The sequence below is a fragment of the Budorcas taxicolor genome, chromosome 18 (genome assembly GCF_023091745.1).
Source record: "Budorcas taxicolor isolate Tak-1 chromosome 18, Takin1.1, whole genome shotgun sequence".
Taxonomy (NCBI): Eukaryota; Metazoa; Chordata; class Mammalia; order Artiodactyla; family Bovidae; genus Budorcas; species Budorcas taxicolor.
Genome location: NC_068927.1, coordinates 3,456,001 through 3,482,653, shown reverse-complemented (window position 1 = coordinate 3,482,653; position 26,653 = coordinate 3,456,001). Strand labels below are relative to the sequence as shown.

At 54.5% G+C, this 26,653-nt stretch overlaps 1 protein-coding gene across 2 annotated transcripts in view; it reads right to left on the bottom strand.

The window, feature by feature from the left end:
- The window catches only part of ST3GAL2 (ST3 beta-galactoside alpha-2,3-sialyltransferase 2), a 47,168-nt gene extending 22,721 nt beyond the window's left edge, over positions 1-24,447 (bottom strand). Inside the window, exon 1 of one of the 2 annotated variants that reach the window (XM_052655443.1) lies at positions 24,340-24,447. The gene's annotated coding sequence lies outside the window, so the exon portion shown is untranslated. Of the gene's footprint in view, positions 1-581; positions 645-24,339 lie in introns of those variants that run through there. The other variant, XM_052655442.1, reaches the window with a different exon arrangement.
- Positions 24,448-26,653: the final 2,206 nt, after the last annotated feature.

The window sequence follows — 26,653 nt, the reverse complement described above, 5'->3', positions numbered from 1 at the left end:
CTCAAGATGCTGAGGCTGAACAGAGGAACTGGTGACCAGAAACCAGAAGGTCAGGGGCAACCTTGAGGAACGGCTGGTCTCCCCTAGAGCCTTCTACCCAGCAGGGGATGCAAGCCTGAACAACGACACCAATACAAAGAACCAAGGGAAGCCAAGGGAGGCCCTGGCCAGCTTGCAAGTGGAAGAAAGGAAAAGCAGGCATACGGAACTGAGCAGCAAAGCCAGCCCCAAAGGAGAACGGTGGGAACCGGGTTTTGGAGGCGAGTGCGGTTTTAGAGCCAGTCTCTGGTCCGTTCCCAGGAGACGAGCCATCGAATTAACCTAATGAAGCACAGGATAGCACAGCCTCAAACCAGCGCAGCTGAACACAATCTTCTTGGCAGGCAGAGAAAAGAAACGTCAAAATAAGGAGCAGAGGCTGGGGGGAGGGAGGCTGCTTGAAGCTGGAGGGGGTGGAGAGAAGGAAAGAAAATCCCAGCCCAACACTCTGATAAAGCTCGCTCTTTCCACCCAGACACACGGCCTAAGGATGTGTCCCAGAGCCTCAACGGAAAGACATCAAGCCACATATTAGTACTCACATGTGTGATGCTTTCTGAACATTCACAGGCACAGCCTCTCATTCGGTATTCATAGAAGTCCCAAGACAGCCGAACGAGGTCAGCCAGGCGGTGAGGGACGGAGCTTTAACGCCATCCCAGGGCTGACGGCTCCAAGGCCAGGGCTCCCTCCACAGGCTCTCACTGCCTTCCTCACAGAGAGGCTTTTCCCACTTACTGGGGTACAATCATCAAAGCGCTCCCTGTGTCCCAGAACCTGGCCACCGAGCAATCCAGCACACTGCCTGCCTCCTGGGTGTGGCAACAGCAGATGCCCAAGGATGGGGGTGGGGGATCAGTCAAGATGCGGAGGGAGGGACCCGTCAGCCCACCTTCACACTGAACTGGAGCCCACGTCCTTGATCTGAGAACTGCTGGCTTGACCTCTGCATGCCTGACTGCCTGAACTCATCCATTGCAACACACTGGCACCAGCTTCTGGCATACACCCCTCAGTTATCCTAGTGACTCAGGGCCCCTTGCTCCCCAGTTACAACCCCTCCGGCAGCGTCTGCTTCAGGAGCCCGTCTTACTGCAGGACACCTCACTCTGACTGGATGTCCAGTCTGAGATCTCAGCTCCAGGACTGCTGACGCTGTCCAGAGTTGGCAGCCAGGAAACCAGAAAGCAAGAGCTAACACAGCTCTTCCAGCCTGGCTAACTTTCCAATAAGCTCGGGAGAAATAAACCATCAGTCTTCACTGCTAGAGGATCGACGGTGCACCCTAAGAAACAGGCTCCAAGGGAGGGATGCTGAGCCCTGGGGTCTCGGCGCTGCACCCCACCTGCCCTTAAATAAGTCCCTCCGTGGTGTGTTGGTCCTGTGGCAGGACAGGGTCCAGGGTTTTGTTATACGGATCTACAGTAGGCAGGAGGCGGTCTGGAAAAACAATAGTATCTCGATAGCAAGGCAAAGCTGGACAGAAACAATTGAGGAGAGGCCAGAATATAGCACAAGGAATAAACAAGGTATTTAAAGAACAGAACCACTTGTACGGCCAAGGCCAGGGTGGTTCCTGTTAAGCCCCTGTGCCCACTGACCAGTCTCTCCAGGCTTCAGACGACCCCGTATTTGCATTTTGTCTGGTAGTTGTTTAACACACCAGTATAACCCTTTACCGTAAAGCATCTGGGCTCGTGTTACTCTTTCTCTTTACTAGTTTTCCTTCAGTTCTTTTTCCTTTTCCTGCCTGTTGGATTGACACATTATCCCTACTCCCACCACTTCTTTCCCTCCTGGGTTGGAAATTATATCCCTCTTCCTTCCTCTTTTAGTGGCTATCTTAAATTGCTGGCATAATACACTTTCCAAACGAGGTCTAAGGTTTTCAGTAGTACTGTTCTATTTAACAAGGCAGAAACCTGATGTGATTTAAGAACGGTATTCCGTTTCTTACTCTACCTTGCTAATGTGATCAACAATTTTAGTTTTCCTTCTTTAAAATTAAAAAAACAAACTAGACACAGAATCCCTGTTTGTGTGTTTTGCCATCTGTGGCCGACACTGTTGGTTGCCTACCAGCAGCCACTCCCACTTCTTTCCTGCCAACAGAGTCCTGATTTGGCTCAGGCGGCAAAGAACCCAGTCCCAGAAGACGAGGCAAGCCTGGACAGGCAACCACAGTAAGCCTGTTCCCTTTTACCAGGAACTGGTGTAGGGATGAACCAGCTCAGGCCAATCAGACATAAGGAGGGATCTGCTGGGGCCTTCTTGGAAAGATTCCTCTTCCCAAAAAGGAGGCACATTAGAAAGCTTCCTTTTCCTTAGCATCCCCCTGCTTGGGAAGTTATAGGGTGACAATATGCTACCCGGAGCTGTAGCAGCCATCTCTCAGCCATGAGGAGAAAGATCTTAAACCCTTAAGATGGCAGAGCAGAACAATGGAATGACCCAGGGTTTTTCTTATCAGTATTAGACCACTGCCCCAACCCTGGAACTCCCTAACTCCACACTTCTCATCATAAGCTTATTCAATATTTTCTGGAGTCACTGTGGGTGACTGAATTATCTAAATATACATTCCATAGTTAAATTTATCAACATACTATGTCAATTTCTGCACTCACTGTCAGTGCTAGTGATCTTCTTCCTCGAGTTTTCTTCTTTCCAAAGTATACCTTTGGTAGTTCTTCTAGTCACGATCTACAACTGATAAAACTGTCTTAGCTGCGGAGGGAGGTGGGAGGGAGGTTCAAAAGGGAGCGGATATATGTACACCTATGGCTGATTCATGTCGAGGTTTGACAGAAAACGACAAAATTCTGTAAAGCAATTATCCTTCAATTAAAAAATAAATTCTTAAAAACTGTCTCAGCAGGTCCAGAAATATCTTTATTTCACCTCGCTCTTGAATGAGAGCTGAATATAGGATTCTAGCTTCCTTAAGACAGTCTTCTGCCACCTCTGGCATTTACTGTTGATGAAATGTTGTCTGTCTGTCTAATTGTCATCTCTTTGAATTCTTTTATTTCTCGGGTAGTCGCCCCACCTCGTGGCTTTCAATATCTTCCCTGTGTTCTTTTGGCTGCACCACGTGGCTTGCAGGGTCTTAAGTTGCCCAAGCAGGGAGTGAACCCGTGTCGCCCACAGTGGACGTGCAGATCCTAACACAGGACCGCCAGTGAGCTCCCATGTTTCCCGTTTATTCTTTTTTTGGGGAAGGGTAATAAGTTACTCCCTTTATTCTTATCTGCAGTTTCACTGTATTATATCTAGGTATTTATTCTGTTTGGTTGGAGAAGGAAATGGCAACCCACTCCAGTGTTCTTGCCTGGAGAGTCCCGCGGACAGGGGAGCCTGGTGGGCTGCTGTCCATGGGGTTGCACAGAGTCAGACACAACTGAAGCGACTTAGCATGCATGCATGCCTTGGAGAAGGAAATGGCAACCCACTCCAGTGTTCTTGCCTGGAGAGTCTCGTGGACAGGGGAGCCTGGTGGGCTGCCGTCTATGTGGTCGCACAGAGTTGGACACGACTGAAGCAACTTAGCAGCAGCAGCAGCATTCCGTTTGGTATTCATGCAGTTACTTCAGTTTTGGAATTCTCAGTCATTATCCCTTCAAATGTTTCTCTGCCATTTCCTTGATTCGTATCTGGAATTCCTACTAGACTTGCACTAAAGCCTGTCACTCTGTTCTCCATGTCTATCCTGCATTCTAAATTAATTCCTCAGCATGAGTCTCCAATTCATGATTTCTGTGTGTCCAGGCTATAGTTATCCATCATCTCAAGTTCTAATTACACTATTTTTCAATGCTAGAATTTTTAAAATTTTCATATTCACCTATTGTTTTATGACTCCCCTTTCTTTTAATGAGTTTCTTGTTGCCCTAATCTCTTTGATGATCCTTAACCTATTTCTATTGAAGATATTTTCTGATTACTCTGTTATTTTCATTTCTAGGGTAAAGTTTTCTTTGTTTCTGTTCTCTTTTCATATTAGTTTTCCTCACTTTTCTTTTAGAGGCTGACCCAAACATGGCCACCATCTTTGTGATGTTTTAAAATTTTTATTTATTTAATTATTTTGGCTGCACAGCATGCAGGGTCTTAATCCCTGAACAGGGACTGAACCTGTGTCTCCTACAGTGGAAGCGTAGACTCCGAACCACTGGACCACCAGGGAATTCCCTCCTCACGTTTCTGAGTATACAAGCTCATCCCTCCACCATCTAGGGGTTTTCACCTTTGCCTCCCCAGGTCCTTTGGATCTCCTCGTCTAGAATTACATCTTGCAGCACTAGCTCAGCTTGGATCCGGCTGACCCTGGGTGTGCCTAGGTAAGCATCTTCATGATAAGCCACAGCCCCAGGGAACGGGTGACACCACCAGTTTCCCAGCCCCCGGGTTCCAGCAGTGTGCCCAGCTCTAATTCCATGCTTTGTGTTGAGCACTTCAGAGCTGTGACCCCAGATTTCCAGTCGCTTCTGCCTACATCCAGACTCAGAGACCAGCAGGGCTGCAGCTTCTGCCCTGCTCTCCCCTGTGTGTTCTCACTCCACTTCTCATTACAGGGATGTTTATCATTTTATGTGGGAGGGAGGGGGAGTACATGGCTATGTTTTCAGCATTTTGTCTTTTTTACGTATCACTGCTGTGTGTTTAGAGTATACATTTACAGTGCCATCTTGACTGGATGAGCTGGATTAAATTGTTCGTACCAAGGAACTAGGACTCCCTGCCGATACCAGTCTCCCAAGTAGGCATATCAAACCATCTCTAATGGGATTCACAGAACTCCAGCCAGGACACTGAGGGAAGTTGACTGAGACAGCCTGGGGTAAGCTGACCAAAAGTTCCAGTTAAAACTGCTCTCCCATCCCCGCCCCATCTTCTTTCCAGTCCACCGTGGGCTGGCTGCAGGGGTGGGCAGACACGCAGTCCCATGCCTTCAGCCCCTCTTCCACACCACTTCAGCATCTCCCAGTCTTTTACCTGGCCAGGGAAACTTGCATACTGGCCACATGGATACTCTCGATGAAAGGCCCATCTGACTCCCTTCAAGACCCCAACCCCCTGCAGCAGGCCCAGCCTTTAGTCTCAATTATATCAGGACAGCAGTGAATTAGGGAGCCAAATTCTAGTCCAGGCTATCATCAGGCAGCTAGACACTTTTTCTTTCCAGGTCAAGGTTCTTGAACAATCAGAGGAAGGCTCTCCCACACCCCCCTCTCCTTCCTCTGTGATTATTTCCTGTTTGTTTCCTGCTACCATCACTCTGACTTCCAAGCCACTGTGACATACCTTCTTCACTTAGACCCTTCAACTGCTTGTTTTTTTCCAGCAGCTAATGGATTCTGAAGGTTCTGCCCTCAGCTCTTTTCCTCCTTTGCCTCTCTATGCGCCCCTTCCAAATAGGAGCCTGCCCTCCTACCCTAGACTCCAGACCTACGTTCTCAATCGCCTCTTTAGCCCTGTGGCATTTCAGACTTAAACACCTGCATTCAAAAGCATATGACATGGAGACACAGCACTCTCATTCACACGGCCAAGGTCAGGCTCACAGAGCATCCAGAGACTCCCTAAACCAGGCCACCGTTCCAAGCCTCATCTCTCATCATGCCCATCCCTCTAGGGTTATGAGCTAATCTGGACCATAGGCCAAATCTAGCCCACATTTGTTAAGATCCTACACAAAACCTAAAAAGACACGGACGTGTTATTTAATTCATTACTTAGCATTGGCCTTTGAATGGCAGGCATCAAAAAATATTTGTCCATAGAGGGGAGAGATAATTTCGAAGTTTGGGATTAATATATACACACTACTGTGTATAAAACAGAGAATCAACAAGGATCTACCTATAGCACAGGGATCTCTACTCAATATTCTATAATAATCTGTACAAGAAAAGACTTCCTGAAAAAGAAGGGATACATGTATAACAAAAACCCTTTGCCCTACACCTGAGACTAACACAACATTTTAAGTCAACTAGACTCCAGTATAAGCCAAACATTTTAAAGAATTTCTTCAACTGAATATCATCTCTCTATACGACCCCAGGGTTGTAACGAGCGGAAGAAATAGGGTAATAAAAAACGTTTTGAAACCACTTTCACAAATCATTGTGTAAATGTCCCCACTCTTTCAGCTGTGACATTCTAGAAATGAAAGCTTTCTCTGACTTCTTGCAGACCGCCAGGAAACATGAGACCTCAGGTACAAACCAGATTTCACAAGTCAGAGGCAAGGAGAAAGTGAGTGTATAAAAGCTAAGGGAGCTGCCTGGGTGGTAGGAACGGTCAAGGCAGCCCGCTCCTCAGTTTCCGCCAGCAGAGACACCAGGGCTGCTAGGACGCGCCTCTCTCTGGTCCGCCCTCAAGCACCACAGGCTGCTGGCTACGTTCTCTCAAGCTGGGACTTGTCAGATCTCACGACTGCCCACCCCAGCTCAGAGTCCTTCCCAGTCAAGCCTTCCAAAATGGAAAAAAAAAAAAAAAAAAAAAGCACCTAAAAAACTTGGCTTCAGATTCTGGTTTTGCCACCTGTCAGCTATGAACCATTTAACCTTTCTGATCTGTGCCCTTTTCTGTAACATGGCGACACCGCGTATCTTGCAGGGTTTCTGTGAGGATGAGAGCCAGAAAACCTCCAGCTCAGTGCCTGCGCTCCCAGGCTGGGCAGGTGGTGGGCCACGGTTTGGTCGGCCCCAGGCCCAGCGTGGCCCTGGAGAGGCATCGCGGGTCCCTCAGCGCCCTCAGCCCCACCCCAGCCCCTGCCTCCCAGGCCAGGTCTTGCTCCACAGCTCCCTTCTGTGCCGAAGCAAAGGCACTGCCTGCCCAACCTCCGACCCCCACAGTGGCAGCTTCTGGGGGGCGGGGTGGGCAGCAGAGGCCTGAGGTCTCAGAGCCAGTCTGCCCCGCGGACCTTCACCCCCAGGCCGCGCAGTAAGGAACGCTGTGTCCATCCTGCGGCAGAGCCTGTGGGTCATGGAGCCTGTCACCTGCTGCCTGACTTCATCACACGTTCAGAACACAAGCCTGCCCTGAGCTGGTCCCTTTTTTTTCCAGCCGTGCTGTGTGAAATGTGGGATCTTAGTTTCCCCAACCAGGGATCAAATTCGTATCCACTGCATTGGAAGCTTGGGGTCTTAACCACTAGACCGCCAGGGAAGTCTCTAAGCTGGTTCTGAACAGCTCACCGAGGTCCATCCCAAACTTGGCCACCTCTGTGACTCTCTAGACACGCTGGCAGCAAGATTCTACAAAAGACAAAGTTAATAAGAGGGTTTCTTCACAGGGCTGAAAGCCTCTGACATAAAGAGGGGCAGGAGGTGGACTTCCTGGACAGCTCAGCGTCAAGACAGAGCTGCCAGCGCAGGAGGCATGGGCTTCATCCCTGGCTGGGGAAGACCCTGAATGCTGTGTGGCGGTCTCCCCACCAGAGAGAGAGGGGCAGGAGGCAGGCAGGGACTGTGAAGGTAAGGGATGGGGAGAGAGAGGCGGAGACAGGTGCTGAGGAGGACCCTGAACGCTGTGTGGCGGTCTCCCCGCCAGAGAGAGAGGGGCAGGAGGCAGGCGGGGGCCCGGAAGGTAAGGGACTGGGAGAGAGGGGCAGGAGGCAGGAGGAGACCCTGAAGGTAAGGGAGGGGAGAGGTCTCTGAGGAGTTCAGGAGGCAGAGGGAGTGGGATGAGTAAATGGATAAACGGTGGGCTGGGGCAAGTCCGAGGAGTCTGGAGAACCTGCGGTCTAGACCTTATTGCTCAACTCTGCCTCCCAAGGGCAATTAAACGTGACCGCACCGCCTACAGGGCCAGGGGACAAGGGCGCTTCGAGTCTGCTCTGATTGCCTTTAAAGATAAGGTTCAAAGCACCAGGTGGCTCGGCTATTCATCACAGTTTACGATTCAGGCCTCAGTCATACCACAGATGTAATGAAGAGCCGCAGAAAAGCTGCCGGGCCCTCCTTTTCCTTCTGCACCTTGTCTGGGTGTCCAGGGGACATTTCAGATCTCAAGAGCAAAGCAGAGGATGTATTCGTTCCACAGGCATCTCTTGCACTTGGAGCGGCAGGCGGCACAGAGAGCCCAGCCCTCGCTCTCCTGAGCAGCCGCGTCACTGACCCTATAGCAGAGCTCCTTCTCTGGCCTCGCAGCTCCCGCTCCTTCAAGGAGCAGAGCAATGGGAATCCCGTTCTGAGGAGGCTCCACCTCCACCCAGGGCTCCCTGCTTTTGCCGGCCAGGCTCCCCCTAGGAGAGCTGCCCTTCCAAGGGTACGCCAAGGGCAGCCAACCCTAGAGACCAGCTGCTGGCCGCTAAAGAGGATGCAGCTAGGGGCGGCCTACCCTAGAGGACCTAGGGGGCATAACTGGAGCAATGTCCACAGGTGTGGTGGGCGGAGCCAAGGGCTTCCAGAAGGAAGAGGTGAGCCAGATCCTCAGCTCCCAGACCCTGGGGAGAAGGACAATGCTTCTCATCCAGCTCATGCTCATGAAAGACAGCACTCTGCTCTTCTCAGGAACATGGGTTAATCCAATCCTTCTCAAAGCCGGTTCCCCCAAACGCACACACCCTCTGCCCTGGGGTGGGCGGGCAGGTGTAGGTTTGATAGACGGTTTAGGAGAGAGGCTCATGGCATTCCATTGCCCCTGCCAGAACTGAGTGAACAGGAAGCAGAGCAGACAGTTTCCCTAGGTAACCAACCTCCATCTCCCCAGTGTGTGCACCCACAGGGCAGGGGACCAGCCAGGGAACGCCTGGCCCGCTACACCTGGACAGCTTCCTGGAGCACTCCCGGCAAGAGTGTGCAGACTGAGAAGGAGGCTCCAGAGGCTGGGTGCAAAGGGCAAACATTCTCTCCCTGATTTCCAACCAGCCCTCTGAGATGGCACCCCAGGAACCCTGCATCTGATCACTGCCGCCCTCACCACTGGGGAAGGGACAGGACTGGTGCTTTTGTTTCCCCGACCACCCTGGTCTGCCCCCTCCCCAGCCTGCACCGGGAATGGTGCTCCGGACAGGGCTCTCCGCCTGGCACTGGAAGCCTGGGGAGGCTGGCCACCTGAAGACACTGATGGAGAAGGCCTGAACTAGGGTCTACACAAGTCCTGCCAGTGCACACCCAGTGAAGGGAGAAGCTGTGTTTCTAGAAGCTTCCAGGCCACCATCTCCATGACTCCCAATTCCAGCCAGGCCTTGGCCCATGCTCAAGAGTTGAAGGATTCAACTTAAAATTCTAGCGTCTACCCCTGTATCCTTTGTGGGGTGGCGGGGGAGGAGAGAATGCTGGAAAAGAGGTCCTAACCTAAAGGACCAGCACCGTGACCCTGCAGGAGAGGAGCCCAGGAGGAAGGGCAACTGATGCTTTGCAGGCAAGGCAGGCCGCAGGACTGGGGTCTGTGTCATCACGGCACACGCACGATTCAGCAAGACTGCAGCCCCTCAGCAGCCTGAGGGCAGACGCCAGCTCCTCCTTGGGTCACACTGGCACAGACCTGGCCCACAGCTCTGATCCGTGGGACCAGCTCCAGCCCCCAGGAACGCTCACAGAGCTCCTGGGATGTGACGGTCCAGAAAAAATGCTTCCGGGAAAATAGCAGCCCCAGCTCCAGGGTTCTCCAGCCCCTCAGCCCAGGGGGTAGGTAAGGAACGTACTCTCTGCTCGGGCCAGTATCATACTTGAAGGTGTGAGTGATAACAGGGCTGTGTCCTCTGCCCCAGGACTGTGCCAACCTCCTCCCCTTGGTCGGGAATACCCTTGGGATACCCTGGTTGGAAACTTTCAATCCTCACGGCCCAGCCAAGCCACCCAGGTGGGAAGTCTGCTGAGCAGCTGGAACCAGGCAACATCATGAAGGGGACGGCCAGGGCTGCAGGACAGAGGCCTACTTTGTTGGCTACAAATTTCTCTGAACGGCTCCAGCTTCGGCAGGGGAGGGCCAGTGGGCTGTAGACAACCTCCCGTATCCTATCCATCCTGCCCCCACATTTCCTTATCAGGTGGCGGTTTCTTTTGATTTTTTTGCGGCTTCATCTCAACACCGGGCATGAAATGGGACCACCTCGCATACCAGTGGGCAGCAGTGTGGGGTGCGGAGGCCCGTCTGGGCACCACTCACATTCCAGGCAGGAGGCAGGCCAGCAACGCTGATCTCCTTTATCAAGACTAGATGGCTCCCAAGTGTTCTCTGTTGTTTTTTAAACCAGAACAATCTTTCGCCCAACTCCCCCGGATACTTTCACCAACCAGGCCAACTTATCAGTTTCTGTTCTTGCTGCCCAGTGGGAAGAAGGAGCCAGGTGGTGAGACATGTGTAACTCTTGCCAAGACCAGATGCTGGAGGAGCCACCAGCCCTCTGCAGCGGCTCATGGGCTAAGCTGGGGCCTGAGCGCTGTGTCAAGAGAATGCCTTCCTGTTACAAAGCTTATTTAGGATAAATGAGGCGGCACTGTTACAGGTACAGCCCTGTCTGTGCCAATTCCCTGGGGGACCTTGGGAAGGCGCCACATTCCCTCACAGTCAACCCTAAAGGAAATCAACCCTGAATATTCACTGGAAAGGACTGATGCTGAAGTCAAAGCTCCAATGCTTTGGCCACCTGATGCGAAGAGCCGACTCACTGGAAAAGACTCTGGTGCTGGGAAAGACTGAAGGCAGAAGGAGAAGGCAGAAGGTGAAATGGTTAGGTAGCATCACCACTCAATGGACAGGATTTTGAGCAAACTCTGGGAGACAGTGAAGGACAGGGGAGACTGGGATGCTTTAGTCTCTGGGGTTGCAAAGAGTCAAACACAACGTAGCAACTGAATAACAACGAGAACAGATGACCCACCTGGTCTGGGGAGGACTCAAGGCAGGACAAGCACCAGGGCTCCTCAGACAGGGAGACAGGTCAGCGCTAGACCAGAGAGTCTGGAAGAAAGGCATGCAGCGGTGCGCTCCATGCTAGGGGAGCTTATCTCCAGTGGGGGAGTACCCCGAGAACCCAGGCAACAAACCAGGAGCCTGTCCCTTGTGAGCCAGACTGCTTTTATTCTTCATGCACCTTATCTTCAGCTTTCTTTTATTCTCCTTTTATATTTATTAATGTCTTTGGAAAGGTCAGCCTGTGACAGCTATGTTAATGAAAACCCAAAGGAGATGTCTGCATCCATGCCTGGACCAGGAGATTAAAGGGAGCGATGTGTCTCTCTCCCCCGGGACTGGAGGTGCAGGGAAGCCCGGGGTGGGCCCCTTGCTCAGCCTGCGTCCTCCGGAGTCACCTTTCCAGCAGAAGGGAGAGCTGTGCGATCCAGTCAGAGGCCCTGAACTCGCACCCTGCCCAGTGCCACAGAGGCACTCCCAGCGCCAACACCCCCGGACGCACGCCTGCCCTGTGCCTGGACTAACCCTGCGCTCACTAACAGTCAGCGCCAGGGGGCAGAGAGCAGGTGGCTGGTAAACTTTTGAGACCAGCGCACACCTGCTTCCGTTCCTCCCTGGCTCCGGCTAAGCCACCGTCCTTGTCACTGAGGAGCTGATAATACGCTGTGAGTGACTCAGGCAGGACCCCTGCGGGGAAAGAGCCCCAAGGTTGCTAGGCAGGTAATCCGCTTTACCACTTCAGCCAAGTGGCCATGTCAGCTGCCTGAGGACTACAAAGGCAGCCTTCCCCTCGCCCTGCCTCAGCCTCTTGCCCTGGGGTGAGGGGAGCCTGGCTGGGGAGCAAGGAGCCCTCTCTAGTCCCATCTGCAGAGTGGCTGACCCTCCCGGACTTGGCCTGAGTTAAACACTCCCGGCTAAGACAATAACTGTCATGACATCCTGATGTTGCTGGTCAGGATGTCCAGTAATCATGGACATCATGACATTGCTGGTGTCAACTCTGGGGAACATGGAGAGGAGGAATAGGGAGACCAGGGTCCACCATGAGAGTCCCAAGGGAGGGATACCTCTTGACTGGCTTAATTACCTGCCCGGGGGTTACGAGGGGCTGGTCAACACGATGGTGCCTGTCTGGAGCTTGGGTTGTAGGGGTGACTGGGGTTGTGAAGAGGGAGGGCCCAGGGCCTCCTCCCAAGCCTCTTGCCTGGTGAGACGAGGCAGCCCCACTTCAACACGTTTGTGAGTTTAGTCCAGTGGACTCTGGACTTCAGTTCCAGGACTGGCTCCATCTGAAAGTTGGCGAGTCTGAACAATCACACCTTTCTGGCACTCAGGTCCTCCATCTGTAAAACAGGCATGACGCTGCCTGCTGCCCTGCTTACCTCACAATCACTGCCAAGATGCAGTGAGTGATGACTGGAAGCTGCAAGGTACTACCTACCCGAGGCGCCACTGGGTCCCAGCAGCACAGAGGGGAAGAGGCAGGGATGAGTGCAGACACCGTGGCTCTGCCTGCGGGAGCAGGAGGCCTGGCCCAGGCTGGCCTATCTCTGAGAACAGGACCCCAGGCAGAAACAGGTGGGCCAGAGCGCCTGTGGGAGCCAGGCACGTGGGGCAGATGGAGCGCTCTGGCCAGGCTGGGTCAGCAGACAGCCCAGGAGAGTAGCCGTTCTGCTAGGTTTGTGGTGGGCTCACCCTGTGGGGTTTTGTCTGCTTTGTTTTTGACCGTAGCACACGGCTTGCAGGATCTCAGTTCCCCATCAGGGATTGCACTGGGCCCCCAGCACTGAAAGTGTGGCATCCTAACCACTGGAGCGCCAGGGAATCCCCACAGAGCTCCTTTCACAACATGCCACTCTTGGCTCTGCCAGGCTGAGTCAAACCTCCGTACCCCCACAAATTGGAAGTGGCGGGCAAACTGAGGCCAAAATTGTCTCTGTACCTGAAACCGGCACCGCTGTCCTGAGCGTCGTCTTCTAAGGGGGAAGACAGGGTGGGCACGACCCTGTCCAGCGGGAAGTACCCCACTCACCCCAGGAAGCGCAGTGGCCCTGGAGCGACGTCCTCACCAGGGTCTCAGCAGGAAACATACAGGAGGGTGGGCACTTCAGAAGCCCAGATGACAGGGCAGGCGGGAGAGGATGGGGGCAGCTCCGGGGCACGGGCAGGCCTAGTCGGGCCAAGGGAGCTGGCTGAACACGCAGAGTGAACGACCCCTGCAGCCCAGACAGAGGCCTGCGTAACACCATCCACCACACGGATGTCCCTGGGCCACCACGAGGAAGGGACTACTTGCCATGAGCCGCCTGTGTCTGCTCTTTATCTTGCAGTCCAGGGGATGCAGAGCCTCCGTGGATGGGCAGCCAGGGCACGGGGGTTATGGCGGGGAGCTCCTCCCATAAAGACGCCATTCCTGTTGGAAAAAGCCTCCATCTGCAAGTCAGATAGACAGCCTGGGCTCCTGGACTCTGCTTCTACCTAGTGGTTTGAGATCTTAGGCAAATTTCTCAACTCCCACTTCCCAATCTATAAATGGAGTGACTGTGACTCTGAAGTCCCATTCTACATTCCAGCGTTCAGGTTCTAACAAGGTGAGTGAATGAATGGCAACGAACGCTTGTAAGTCTGCCTGCGGTGCGATTCTGACACGCACACTGAGCTCTGCTCATTGCCTCGATACGTGATGCCCTTAGAACGGACGACAGCCCCACCTTCCTTTGGAGAATCACCTCTCCCCAAACTTCCATCTCTGTGCCCAATCAGAGCACCAAACGCAGCCAGCCAGCTTCCCTGGTGGCTCTGATGGAGAATCTGCCTGCGGCGTGGGAGACCTGGGTTCAGTCCCTGGGTCGGGAAGATCCCCTGGAGGAGGGCATGGCAACCCACTCCAGTATTCTTGCCTGGAGAATCCCACGGACAGATGGGCCTGGCGGGCTACAATCCATGGGGTTGCAAAGAGTCGGACACAACTCAGGGACTAAGCACAGCACAGTTCTTGATCCAGGGCTGGGTGAGGGCCCCAATTCCAAGTGAACCCAGGAGTCCCGCGGCAGTCCTGGGATGGGACGCTGAGACGGCGGAGGCCTGCACTGCTGGCAGCCACCTCCTACCACGTGGGGGGCGAGGAAGGTGTCAAGACGGAGAAGGGCAGGGTGAGGCGGCTGTTGTTTGAGCTCTTCCCTTCCCTGCATGTGGCCAGCCGTTCCCTCAGGTATGAGTCAACCGGCTCCCTTTTATCAAAGCACCTTTAGAGCTGGCTTTCAGCTGCTGTGATTGAAGAAGTCTAACTGATACAATCTTGCACACGTGTACAACTATTTTCCATTTCATTTAAAAGAACTTTCAAAAACCACTACAGTATCACTTGCCACATAGTGCAAAAGGGCTGCCCTGAACCTGGGCCTGAAACCCTGCCCTCGATACGTCCGTCCAGCTCAGGGGCCCTCAGGCATAGAGTGATTCTGGGCTTCCCAGTGGTGGCTCTGAGAACTCCCTGGCCAGGAGCCACACCATTCTCCAGCCAGGGGCACTGCCCAGATGCACAGACGGTGGGAGAGCCACTGATGTATGTAGTCTTTCTGGGTGGCCTGGGGTCAGGACTGCTCACAGCCAGAGTCCCCCAACCACGAGCAAGACTCTGGAAGGGAGGGTGCTGCCCGCTGGGCCCTGAACCGGCTGAAGTGGTCAGGGCAAGAGAAGACCACCCTGGACATGGACTGCAATGGGGAGTCGGGACCGTAGGCTCCATTCTTTGTCTGGCAATGGATTTAGGGGAAGAAACCCTTTCCAAATCTGTTTCTCAACCTGTTAAAGAGTCATGTCTGACTTTTCTAAATGCGGCCAGACACTGCCCTGAATTCTACCCATCTATCCCACTCATTTCTAGCAGCCACCCCTCTGATGAGATACCATACATGTACCCAACAGTACCTCAAACTCACCCTACTCACAATGCCAAACTCACCCACACTCTAAGCCCCCAAAACCTGAACTTCTTTCTGTATTCCCAGTGTCAGCAAAGGGACAACATCCATCCGACCCTGAAACCTGGGAGTCATTTATGCCCCTTCCTTCCTTTAACCTCCTTCAGCCAACCTATTACAAAGTCCATCGGAGGTTTCCCACCCAAATCTCTCCCTTTTCTACTTTTCTCCACGTCTGCCACTCTTTCTCTATCCAAGAACTGCCATCTTCCACCTACAGTAGCCCCTGAACTGCTAAAGCCCCAGATCTACTCAAGAGACCTCCCTCCCACCAATTCATTCTCCACAGACAGGCCAAATGATCTTCCCAAATGCAAGTTCCATCAGATCCCCATTTCTATTCCTCTGAGAAAGAACCAGACCTCCCAAAGCTCTGGGGTAAAGGTGGGGCTCCCTCAAGACCCCACGGCCTGGCTGGTAGAGCCAGGGGTAACCCTGAGGCCAACATCAATCAGGCAGGTCTAGGAGCGGCTGCTCAGTCCAGAGCCCTGGCCGCCTCCCGGGTTCTCCCACCCCCAGGCTGACTCGGAACTGGCTCAGCCTTCTAGGACTGACCCCTCCCCCAGAGCAGGCTTCATCTGACCCCAAATGGGAACGGGAGCTGGAGGCCAGGCAGGGGAAGCCCAGCTGGGCTGCAGCCAGGGGTGGTATGTGTCAGGAAGGGAAGAGAGCAGGGCCACAATAGCCTGTCAGTATCTGGGGCCAGCGGAAAGGAGGCAGCTGGCGGGAGGATAAACCTCGAGCAGTCTATCTCCTCCCTCTTACCGGACTGACCCTTGGCAGCCTCGCAGCCAGTGGAGAACAGACAGTCATTAACAACCCTGCCCACACTTGCGCACAACGCGGTGCGACCAGCCCAGCCTGGAGAGCCAGGGCCTCCCTTCCTGCCAGGGCAGTCTCAGGGGTCCACGAGTCGGCCAGCCCCCGCATCCTGCCCCTCCTTCCTGGGCAATGAAACTCGGCCCACCCTGGCCTCCCCCGGCCTGTGATCCCCTGGCCTTTTGGGTCAGGCCTCCGCGTCACGCTATGCGTGGCTTCGCCTCACCGCCGTCCCCCACTCTCCTCAAAACCTCTGCTCCACCCCCCCTTTCCAGGTGAGTTCTCAACCCTCAGTAGGCCCACCCAGAGTCTGCGCTACTGACCCAGCACCTCCAGTCTTCAGCCTGTGATCCAACCCCCAAGCTGGCTTTGGGGGGAAATTCTCACTAAAGGAGAGCCCAAGGCGGAAGGAGGTGAAGGGATTGGGAGCAGAAACAGAAAGCCTCTACACAGTCATTCCAAAGCCTAACCAGTGGCCAGTATAGGAAGAGATGGATGTGAGGAGAGGCCGGAGGGGCTCTTCTCTGCCTGAACCCGGCAGAGAGGCAGAACGACGCTCGGGAAGGGGGACGAGGACGACGGGAGGCAGGGGGCCGCTCCCTCGGCTGCAGGAGCCCAAGTTCTCCAGAGAGAGGCCAGAGCAGGCTGGCTGCTGTTCAGTCCGTCCAACTGGTCAGCAGAAAGGCTGGACCGATTCTCAGCAACTCCTGGACCCCGTGGTGGTGTCCTGGGGCCCGAGCACTATCTCCCCTCTCAGGATGCGGCGTTCCTCTGTTCGGCCTACTGGACGATTCGACAGCAAACCCGTGAGCAGATCTTTAGGTTCTGTATCTACAGGCGGGGGCCTCTGGGGCCCAGAGAGGGGCGCACCCTGCCCTGGGTCACGCAGCACCCACCCCCGGCGCCTCCCTGAGGGAGAGCCGGCACCGGCCCCTGCACTGAAGAGCCTGCACGGGGCGCCCTGCTGCAGCTTAGTCTCTGAGCTGAGCCCGGCTCTGCGGCTCCCTGGGCTGCGGCCCACCAGGCTCCTCTGTCCCTGGCATCTCCCACCCAAGAACACCAGAGCGGGCTGCCACCTCCTTCCCCGGGGAATCTTCCTGATTCAGAGAGCAAACCGGCAACTTCCGCATCGGCAGGCAGATTCTTCACCGCTGAGCCACCTGGGACGCCCCCAACACGGGTCCCCATGACTCTCCTAACCCCTTTCAAGCTTTCCTGTCTCCCCCTACCTGTGACACTTGGGGTTTCCTCCTGAGCCATGCTAGAGGACCCAGGAACCGGCCAGAAGCTACACAGGTGTGGCCCGGGTAGATACCAAGCCCTCTGGGACAGGACAGAACAGAGAGAAGGCCAACTGCTGGAAAGCCCCTTGCAGCTGCCCGGGCCTCAGACGGCTCCCGAGAAAACCCAAGAGAGACAGGCCGGGCCCCCGGCCCCTCCTCTGCCTTGCGGCACAGCCTCGGTCCCCCTGGCTGCTGCCTGCTCGCTTGCTCGGGCAGAGGACACAGCTCAGGGGCCAGAGACTTTCATTTCCTCCCGACTCTGGTTCCACCAGCGTCAAACGACAAGTATTTTGTTTTCAACTGACCTTGAGGTTGGGGGGAACTCTACTCAAAGGTCAGGGAGAGTCCCTTGCAAACCCAAAGGGGTCCTCCCGGCAAAGGAGGAAGGAGGTAGTAACTGCGTGGTGACAGACTGTTAACTAATTCGTGGTCGCTTCGCAGAGTAGACAAGTGCGGAATCGTTGTGTCGTACACCTGAAGCTAATATAACGTTGTATGTCGGTTACACGTCAATAAAAAAAGGAGGAAGGAGGGAGAGGGAGTGGAGGAGCAGGGTGGGGCTGCGGGGTGACACGGGCAGGGAGGGGGGAGCCCCACGCCAGCCCTCAATTCCCTCCCTTGTTCCTCTTCCTATACCATCCACCTCTCAACTTCCCCTTTCACTACCCCCTCCAAATTCCTCTAAACCACACAGAAAACTTGTTGACTTTTTCCTCATCAGGGCAGTCCCCTCTAGACCAATTAGCGATTTGCGTTTGTTGCTGATTTTCTCCCTCAGAAGGCTACAGACCTGCCCGGCGCGGGGAGCGCTGCCGGCCCTCTGTGCCGGGACTCCACAGCTGGAGGGCTCAGGAGCAAGGGCAGGACTGCTCTCTGGGGTCCCTGGGTCATGCCCCGACCCCTCAGGGTCTCCTCTGTCCCCCAAGCCCCCTCTCGGGAGCAGGATGGGCCTCGCGCCTCAACTGCACACAGGCAGAGCTGCTTTCTGCGTCCCCCTCCTGTTCCCCACCCTGAGCCTAGGGAGGAAGAGAAGGGGAGACAAGGAAAAAAGATGCACACGGGCAAGCATGATCAAACCAGGAGAGACGCCCTCCAGACAGGAGCCGCCTGGGCTACCCGCTCCCGACCTCTGCAGCCGGGGGGATGTCAGTCAACCCGTTTCCCTCTCTGAGCGTCCTCATTTGCAGTCACATCCTCCTTAAGGAAGAAGCCATTTGAGGATGTTTTTCAACATCTGATAGCAGAACTGTTGTTTTGTTTTAATATGATTATTTCACAATACAAATTGAGCACTGACAGCAAAATAAGGAAAAATGACATTTGTCTCTAGATTTCTCTTGTTCCTAGTTCACCTTATTGTACATGAGTAGCAGGCACTGCGTTCATATCATGCGTGGCAAAATATTACATCCACTATGGCTGACTCATGTTGAGGTTTGACAGAAAACAGCAAAATTCTGTACAGTAATTATATAAATTCAATAAAAAATAAACAAAATTTTTTAAAAGCACACTCATTTGAATGCTAACAGCTATAACTGAGGGGGACATCCTCTTCACCCCAGAAAGATGATCCTCTCTGAAAACCTGCAGGGATAAGTGCCCTTCAGCATCACTTCTGCCCCACGTCACAGAGAACCCTGCTCCCTTCCTCACTTTCTTTTTATGTATTTATTTAATTTTTTGGCTGAGTGGCATGTGGGATCTTAGTTCCTCAAGCAGGGATCGAACCCGAGCCCCCTGCAGTGGAAGCATGGAATCTTAACCACTGAACCACCGGGGAAGTCCTCCCATTCCTGCAGCAGGAAACCTTTCCAGTCCTCAGCTAGAAAGTTGGGGTGCCCCAAAGCCCAGCCTATGCCCTGGAGCCTTAGGAGTTGTCAGCAATGGCAACGTGAAAGTGTGACTGACAATACGCTGTAATTACAATCATGATTTATAAATAAGCACCAAGAGGTGCCCCAGAATGGCTGCTTAAGGACACACACAGGCTTCCCTGGTGAGCCCAGCATAACGGAAGGAAATGCCTGTTTTCCTCAGATAGCAGGCAAAGTTCACATCCTCTCCGTGCAAAATGTCATTTGCAGGTCTCTGCCCTAATAGTTAGTGAGAACTTGTAGCTAAAGAAAAGAGGGGGAAATCTAAAACCCAGGTCTCCAGAGAGCTGGGCCAGCTCCTTTAGTTGGTAAGGGCTCAGTTATTAGGACAACACGGTGGGGGAAAAGTTGGGGCACAGAAACTGAGAGCGAGGAATGGGGAAGAAGGCGAAGGCCACCCTCGGCGGAAATGGAGAGACAAGAAGAGATGCAGGCACGCTGAGCATGGACCACAAAGCCCCAGTTGCTTTCAGAATGAACTGGGCCCCTGAGGCTGTGGGGCCCCACCTGCTCAGGGCTGAGGCCCCAAACCTCAGGCAGGCAGCCTGGAGTCCAGAGTAACAAGCTAACCAGGCTTCCTGGCACGCTGTCAGCATCCTGCACACAGCTCCTCCAAAGTAAGGATGCTTCATCTCCTGCAAACTCCTCCTCCTCCTGACTGCTCCACTTCAGCTAAAGGACCTGACCTCATCACCCAGGCAAGGAAGTGTCTGCTGCTGCTAAGTCACTTCAGTCATGTCTGACTCTGTGCGACCCCATAGACGGCAGCCCACTAGGCTCCTCCATCCATGGGATTTTCCAGGCAAGAGTATTGGAGTGGGGTGCCATTGCCTTCTCAAGGAAGTTGTCTAACCCCAGTCAACTGACTGTCTGTTCCAGAAGATATCTACTTTCACAGTTCTGTAGAATCAGTCCCTTCTTTCCATTTTTACTGCCAGCTTCCAGTCTTCATTACTTCTTACCTGGACCCTAACTAGTTTTCCATTTCCTCCCTCCCTTCTTTCCTTGTCCCCTTATGACCCAGCCATACCCTGCTACCTGCCTGCCCTCTGCCTGCTCAGAAACTTGTCGGAACCAAGCCCTCTCTCTGCCGTCTGCCGAGTCAAGTCCTCACTGAACACTGTGCTGGGATTGATCTCTTGCAATCTCTACTGCCTCTTCCCCTGGGGACTCCAATTTCTCGATACGGTCTGGGGGGACTGCCTACTGTACCAGCCCTTCCCCGGCCCAGGGAGGAGGCATGGCCCAGTCTGGACCAACCAGACATCTCCTCCCTGGGACACGACTCCCAACCTATGGTGACAAAATCCCAGAGTACAGCTGGAGCAGTTATCCTGGACCCAGTGGTACCCTGAAGAGGCTGGCCTTTGGCTCCTGACATACCTACTCCAAGACCCTGGAGAGGGCCTTCCCTGGTGGTCCAGTGCTTAGGAATCTGCCTGCCAATGCAGGGTACACGGGTTCAATCTCTGGTCTGGGAAGATTCCACCTGCAACGGAGCAACCAAGCCCATGCACCACAACTACTGAAGCCCGCACGCCCTAGAGCCTGTTCTCCACAAGAGCAGCCCCTGCAGCGAGAGGAGCCTGCGCACAGCAATGGAGAGCCAGCACAACCAAACATAAAATAAATTAGCAATTTCTTAAAGACCTATTTAGAAGAAAAGAAAGACGAATAACTGCTTTTAAAAAAAGACCCTGCAGGGGACTCGGGTCTCAGTCATTCCTCAGATTCTAGGAGTTACCATAGCCTTCCAATGAAGTCCTTTCCTACCAAAGTCAGCAAGGTGTTGCTTGTAACCAAACTGCTTTTAAAATACCTCTCCTATGCTCCAACCAAAAGGGAAAATGCCCTGAAAGCGCCGTTATGGTCCCTCCTTCCCCTGCTGGCCAGTACGCTCCCCGGCCTGCAGGCACTGCTGGAACTCTGCCTTCCCCTTCAGGGCCCAACCCAGAGTCCCCTTCTGAGCCCTCTTTGGGGAATCCTCCTCTAAACCTACAAGCCCCCGGCTGCCCCTTCTGCCTCCCACCGCGGACATCGGAATGCCTGTCTTACCCCGCTCCCGGTGGACAGAGACTTGGTCATCCTCTCCCTCACAACAGCTGGCAGAGTTCCAGACTCAATAAATTCACCAGGCTTTGTGGGCAGACAACTCAAAGGCCAATTACATGTTTCCTGGGCAACACAGGCAGTGAGGGACAAAGAGCACGGGGTCAGAAAGACCCCGTCTGGCTTCCATATCCTCCACTTACCAGCTGAGTTTATGGGCAAATCTCATAAGTTCTGTAAGCCTCAGTTCATCTGTGAAAAAGTGACAATAATGCTAACCCTGCAACACTGCTGTGAGAATGTGACGGGCCTACATGCAAGAACATCCAGCCAGGTGCCTGGCTAGAAGTAACCACTCAGGAACAGCAGCCGTCACTCCAGCTATTCACAGCTTCTGGGTTAGCAGATGCTCTTTTGGCAGGTTGAAATCATGAGCCCTGGGCCTGTTGTGTGACCCACAGAGCATCTCCGTTTCTTGGTAACCCCACCTGGGTCTACCTCTGCCTTATAAACCTCCTGAAAAACAGTACATGAAAAAATGCGTGGCAAAGTTAAAGCACAATGTAAGGGGTTCCTCCTGTTTGTCTCAATTTCAGAGTTCCAGGCATCCTGTCCAGTGTGCAGCCACGGCCAGCACCCAACCTGCTCAGTCTGAGGGACAGGGCAGACGAGCACCTGGTTCAGGGTCTGCTTCCCCATGTCCTTCCCCAAAGCCCTGGTGCCTAAACATCCTGCTCTGGAGCCGGGGGCGGGAGGGGGGTGGGGGTGGGGGTGGGGTGGGTGGGGCGGGGTGTGGTGCGGGCCTTCCTTCAAATGGCCACAGCACAGTGTCTGCTATGTGGTTACAGGCGGACTGGGGGCTCAGGCCCTCAAGTCACCCCAACCATTAATCTAGCCAACACTGGAAAGCATGGGAAGGGCAGGAAAAGACCAGCCCAGGGAAGCTACCAGAACAGTCCTGGGTGGGGAAACCAGGTGGGGGGCAGCCTCTCTGAAGACTTTACATGGGCCTGGATTAATTGCCCAGGCAACTCTCCTGGCCCCAAACCAGTGGTTCTCAAGTGGTATGGTCAGGAAGCCGTACAGAAATAAAATCTCAGGCCACACCCAGACTGCCTGAATCAGAAATGTCTGGGAGTGGGGCCCAGCAAACTGCGCCTTACACAGCTCTTCAGGGGGATTACTGAACACCTATTCTGTGCCAAGGACCGAGCCGCAGGGTGATATTTCAGGAACGAGGACACATCTGAAGGACTTTCACAGTCTAACGGGGCGGGGGGGGGGGATGGGCGGGGGGAAGAGGTCAAAATCAAGTACACAATACACAAGGCAGGATGGGGTACAGAATGAGGTAAAGGAATCAGCTCCTCCTCCCCTCGCCAGCTCCTCTCTTTCCAAGTTGGGAAGCGGGAACTCCAATTCTAGGAAACCCACCCCACCTCAGGCTGCTCTTTGAGACTCCAGGTAACTGCAGGTAGTTTTCCAAAGAAGAGTGATCCTCGCCCGAGGCATCTTTCAGGTCCAGAGGTTTGGCTTGTGGGGAAATGGACCATGAGGCCACACCCAGTGGTTCTTAGCAGCTGAGAAGTTGACCCCATGTTGGGTCTGGGCTGGGAAAGTTCCTAGAGGGCTGTGAGCATGCCACACAGCACATCCTGGCACTGCACTCCCACGCAGGGTCACTCCCACAGGCCCTTGGTAAGCTCACAGGGTGAGCACAGATGCAGACATAAACACGCACACAGACAGTTGGCCCCCTGGCCTCCCTACCTCCATTCTCAAGTTACAGGGTTAAAGATGTCCTATTCACAGCCAAGGGGGAGGATGAGAGAGGGGGTGCTGAAGCAGGGAACCATCTGGTTCAGATCAAGATTGCTCATTCAGGACCCCAATGGAACTCCCAGAGCCTGCCTTCGTGATGGCTCATAGATTTCCCTCCCTCCCCCAACTTCCCACTGAGAAGCTGAAAACTGGGCTAGGAAGGGACAGACTCATGGGTCAATCTCCCGAAGGAAGATAAGAAAACAAAACAAAACAAAAAAACCCGATACAGGCAAGTTTCCACCACCTCTCTGAGCCCTGGCTCCCTCTTTCCTTCAAAGCCTGAACACCACAACTAAACTTGAGATCACCACCTACAGTCACTATGTCTTCCTCCACGAAGCGCTCAGGGGGCACCTAGCAGCATCCTTCCCTTTGCCGGCAACCATCTCCAAAGTTAGCAGCAGAAGGAAGATGAGGGTTAGGGGTGTGGTCTCCCAGACTTCTCTTATGCCGCCATCTCCACCAATGTAGGAGGTTCCCTCCATCTCGGAGGGATGGTGGAGTCCACCACGCATAATGAGAGGAAGAAATGACCAACCAGCTTCCAGACAACTGTCCCAGAGACAAGATGGGAGTGTGCATCACTGGCTAGGACTGACTGACCGAGGGACTCCAGAGTGCCCTGAGCCCTCTCGCAGCTTTAGCTGAAAGAGGCTGCCACTCCCTTCCCACCACCAGCACCTCTCCCCTTTCCCCCAACACCACCTTAGACTCCGTTCTTCAGTGTTTTACTGTAGCTGAAAGCAAGAGGCAAGATGGGAGATGGATGCAGTCGGCAAGAAATAGAAATCAAAAGGCTAACTTGAGTAAATGAGTGATGGGTGGGGGACTCTACAGGCAAAGGAGGCCAGAAATTAAATACAGGAAGGAGGAGGGGGAACCCGAAGTGGGAAAACGCCAACAGGGAGACTAAAGTGAGCTCAGCACAGAGCTGCAGCAGGCAACTGGGAAGTTTGGTCCAGTCACAGAGGAATGACTGGAGGGAAGAAATGACTCTTTCATGTCAAGGCAAGGGCTCAGACCAGCACCACAGGGCTGGGGCATGGACTTGGCCAAGTTCCTGGTTTGTGCCAAGCCTCGGTTTCTCCGAAGTGGGAAGGAGGTCAGGCTGTCGGTCTCATCAGAGAGAACTGGGCCACTGTGGATGGCTCGGGGGCAGCGCCAGGTAGGGCAAAGAGGAGAGAGCTGCTGATGGTGCAGACAGCCTGTGGCCAGGAGGAGCGGGGCGAGGGTCTCCAAGGAGTGCACAGGCCAGGAGCGCGCGCGGGGCTGGGGCTGCGAACTAGGCAGTGGACTGAAGTCGGGACTGGGGCACGGAGCACTTCCCGGGGCTGGGGACTGCCTCCACGCGGTGCAAGAGCCGCGCGTGGGAACGGCTGGAGGTGCAGGAGCAGAAGGCGGGCAACCGGGAGGGAGGCCAGGGCAAGAGGACCACCGCCCCCACGGGGGATCCCAGGGCCCCGACCCAGGGGAGGTTGCCGGGGTGGACCGGGAGGGTCTGGGCCGCTGGTCGAGCCAGCTGCCCGCGCGGAGGGGGTTCGTAGCGGCGAGGGGCCCGGGGCGCCTTATACCCCGCCCGCCCGCCCGCCCGCGCACCTCAGTGAGCTCCGGGCGCCGCGCGGGCCATGCTCGCCGCTCCCGCCGCCGCCGCCGGTGCAGAGAAAGCCGCCGCCTCCGTCGGCGTCCGGACCCGTTAGCTCAGCGGCTCCCCAGTCCGCCCGCAGCGGGCCAGTCCCGCCCTTACCCGCCCCGAGCGAGCCGCCGCCGCCGCCTCAGCCCGGCCCCTCCCCCCACCCGGCCTGACTGGAAAGGAAGGGTGGGGGCGGGGGGCTAGGGCCCCCTCCCCACTCACATCCTCCGGCCCTGCCCCGCCCCCTCCCCCGCTCGCTTCGTCACCCTGGGAAATGGAGTCCAGCGCGCGCCGCGCCGCCAGGAGAGCCCCGCGCGCGGAACTACTACTCCCAGAAGACAGCGCGCCAGCTCGCGCGCTTGTGGGCTTTGTAGTCCCGAGGGGACTCGGGGCGTCTACAGCGCGGGAGGGGAGGGGGATGGGAGGTTTCCACTCCCGTGAGGCCGGGGTACCGACGGCGGAGACAGGGTGTGAGGTCTGCCACGCGCTGTGCCGGGGCTGAATACCTGGACTTCGAGGGGGGCGCCCAGCAGCGGAGGATGCCTCACACGGCTGTGGTCCGCTGCAGCCGCCGCAGGGCTGCAGGCGAAGCCTCTGGCTCGAGAGCCTCACCCTGGGGACGGTTACCATTCGCGCGGAAAGAGCCTTGACCTGAGGCTAGCTTGGCTTCCTGCCCGGGCTCCGCAAGCCCGAGCTGCGGTGAGGCCGGAGCTGCGGTGAGGCCGCTGCGCCCAGGCGGGAGAAAAATCACCCCACGTGGGCGTGGGGTTTTCCCTGCCTGGAAAAAGGAGGCCGAGTGTCTCTCGGTTTCCTGGAGCGCTCACCCCCCTGGGGACCTTCTATTGATAATTCCAGTCCCACCCACTCTCTTTCTAGCTGACCCCCTTAGCTCCCTACTGTTTAGGACAAAGTACACACATAGGGCAAAGTATTAACCATTTGAAATATTTTTCTATGTCTTCTCTTAGCACGTGCTTTCCCCAGTTTCCAGATCTACCTCAAATTGTTGAAATTCCCAGTTGCCCTCCAAGCTTTATCGCCTCTGGCAGAGGGAGGCCTGTAAGTCGCTGATTCTTTGACAGGCGACTATCAGATTCTCCTGGAGAGTTTGTTTAAACACAGCTGACCCATACCCCTCCCGTGGGAGGAGCCTGCTGTGGGATAATATGAGCCTCAGAGGAGCCAGGCCATAGAAAGTGGGGTTTCAGGCTAGTTTAGCACAAAAACATTCTTTTTATTTTAAATAAATCAATCAGTTGATGCAGTAAAAGGAAAATGCTACATGAACCTGAGGGCTTCTCTGAGAGCTCAGCTGGTAAAGAATCTGCCTGCAATGCATGAGACCCTGGTTTGATTCCTGGGTGGGGAAGATCTGGAGAAGGGCTACCCACTCCAGTATTCTTGGACTTCCATGTGGCTCAGCTGGTAAGGAATCCACCAGCAATGTGGGAGACCTGGATTTGATCCCTGGGTTGGGAAGATCCCCTGGAGAAGGGAAAGGCTACCCACTCCAGTATTCTGGCCTGGAGAATTTCATGGACTGTCTAGGCCATGGGGTCGCAAAGAGTCAGACATGACTGAATGACTTTCACTTTCCACATGAGCCTGAAAGATGTCCCAGTCCTTAGACTTTAGCATTCTCTTCAAAGCTGGTAAGGTTTTCTGTTCCAAAGGGGAGCTTGTAGGGTATACCTGGTACTACTCCCCAAACTATGGATGCAAGCCAGGGGTTGAGATCTCAAACCTCTAGGATAGGGTCAGCTCCGTAGAATCCTCTGCTTCCAGGTGTTCCATGACCTATAACAGGCTGGAGGATTGAGAGGTCAGAAGGTGGATTCTTGACTTGTCAGGTATCTGAAAGTGACTCTCACACCACACCTACCTGGGTAGACCGTTAACCACCTGCTATCCTGATGTTCTGGGAGCTATAGAACTCCAAGAGGAAACTTGGTGACCACCCTCCGGCACGATTTCAGCTGTGGGATGATCAAGTTCTCTGCTCCACCAAACTCTAACCAGGCTCCTGTAGGCCCGCTTCTCCAATATGTCTCAACCTTGGCCTATAAAAACTATACTCTTGGTTAGGACTCGACTGGTCCACTGCAGTTCAGTCCCTAGTCAGGGAACTAAGATCACATCCCACATGCCACACAGCGCAGCCACAAAACCACCCCCCCAAAACCAAAAAACTGTACTCTCAACACAGATGACTTTATCCACCTCCTCCCTGGTGGTTCAGACAGTAAAGAATCTGCCTGCAGGGCAGGAGACCAGGGTTCA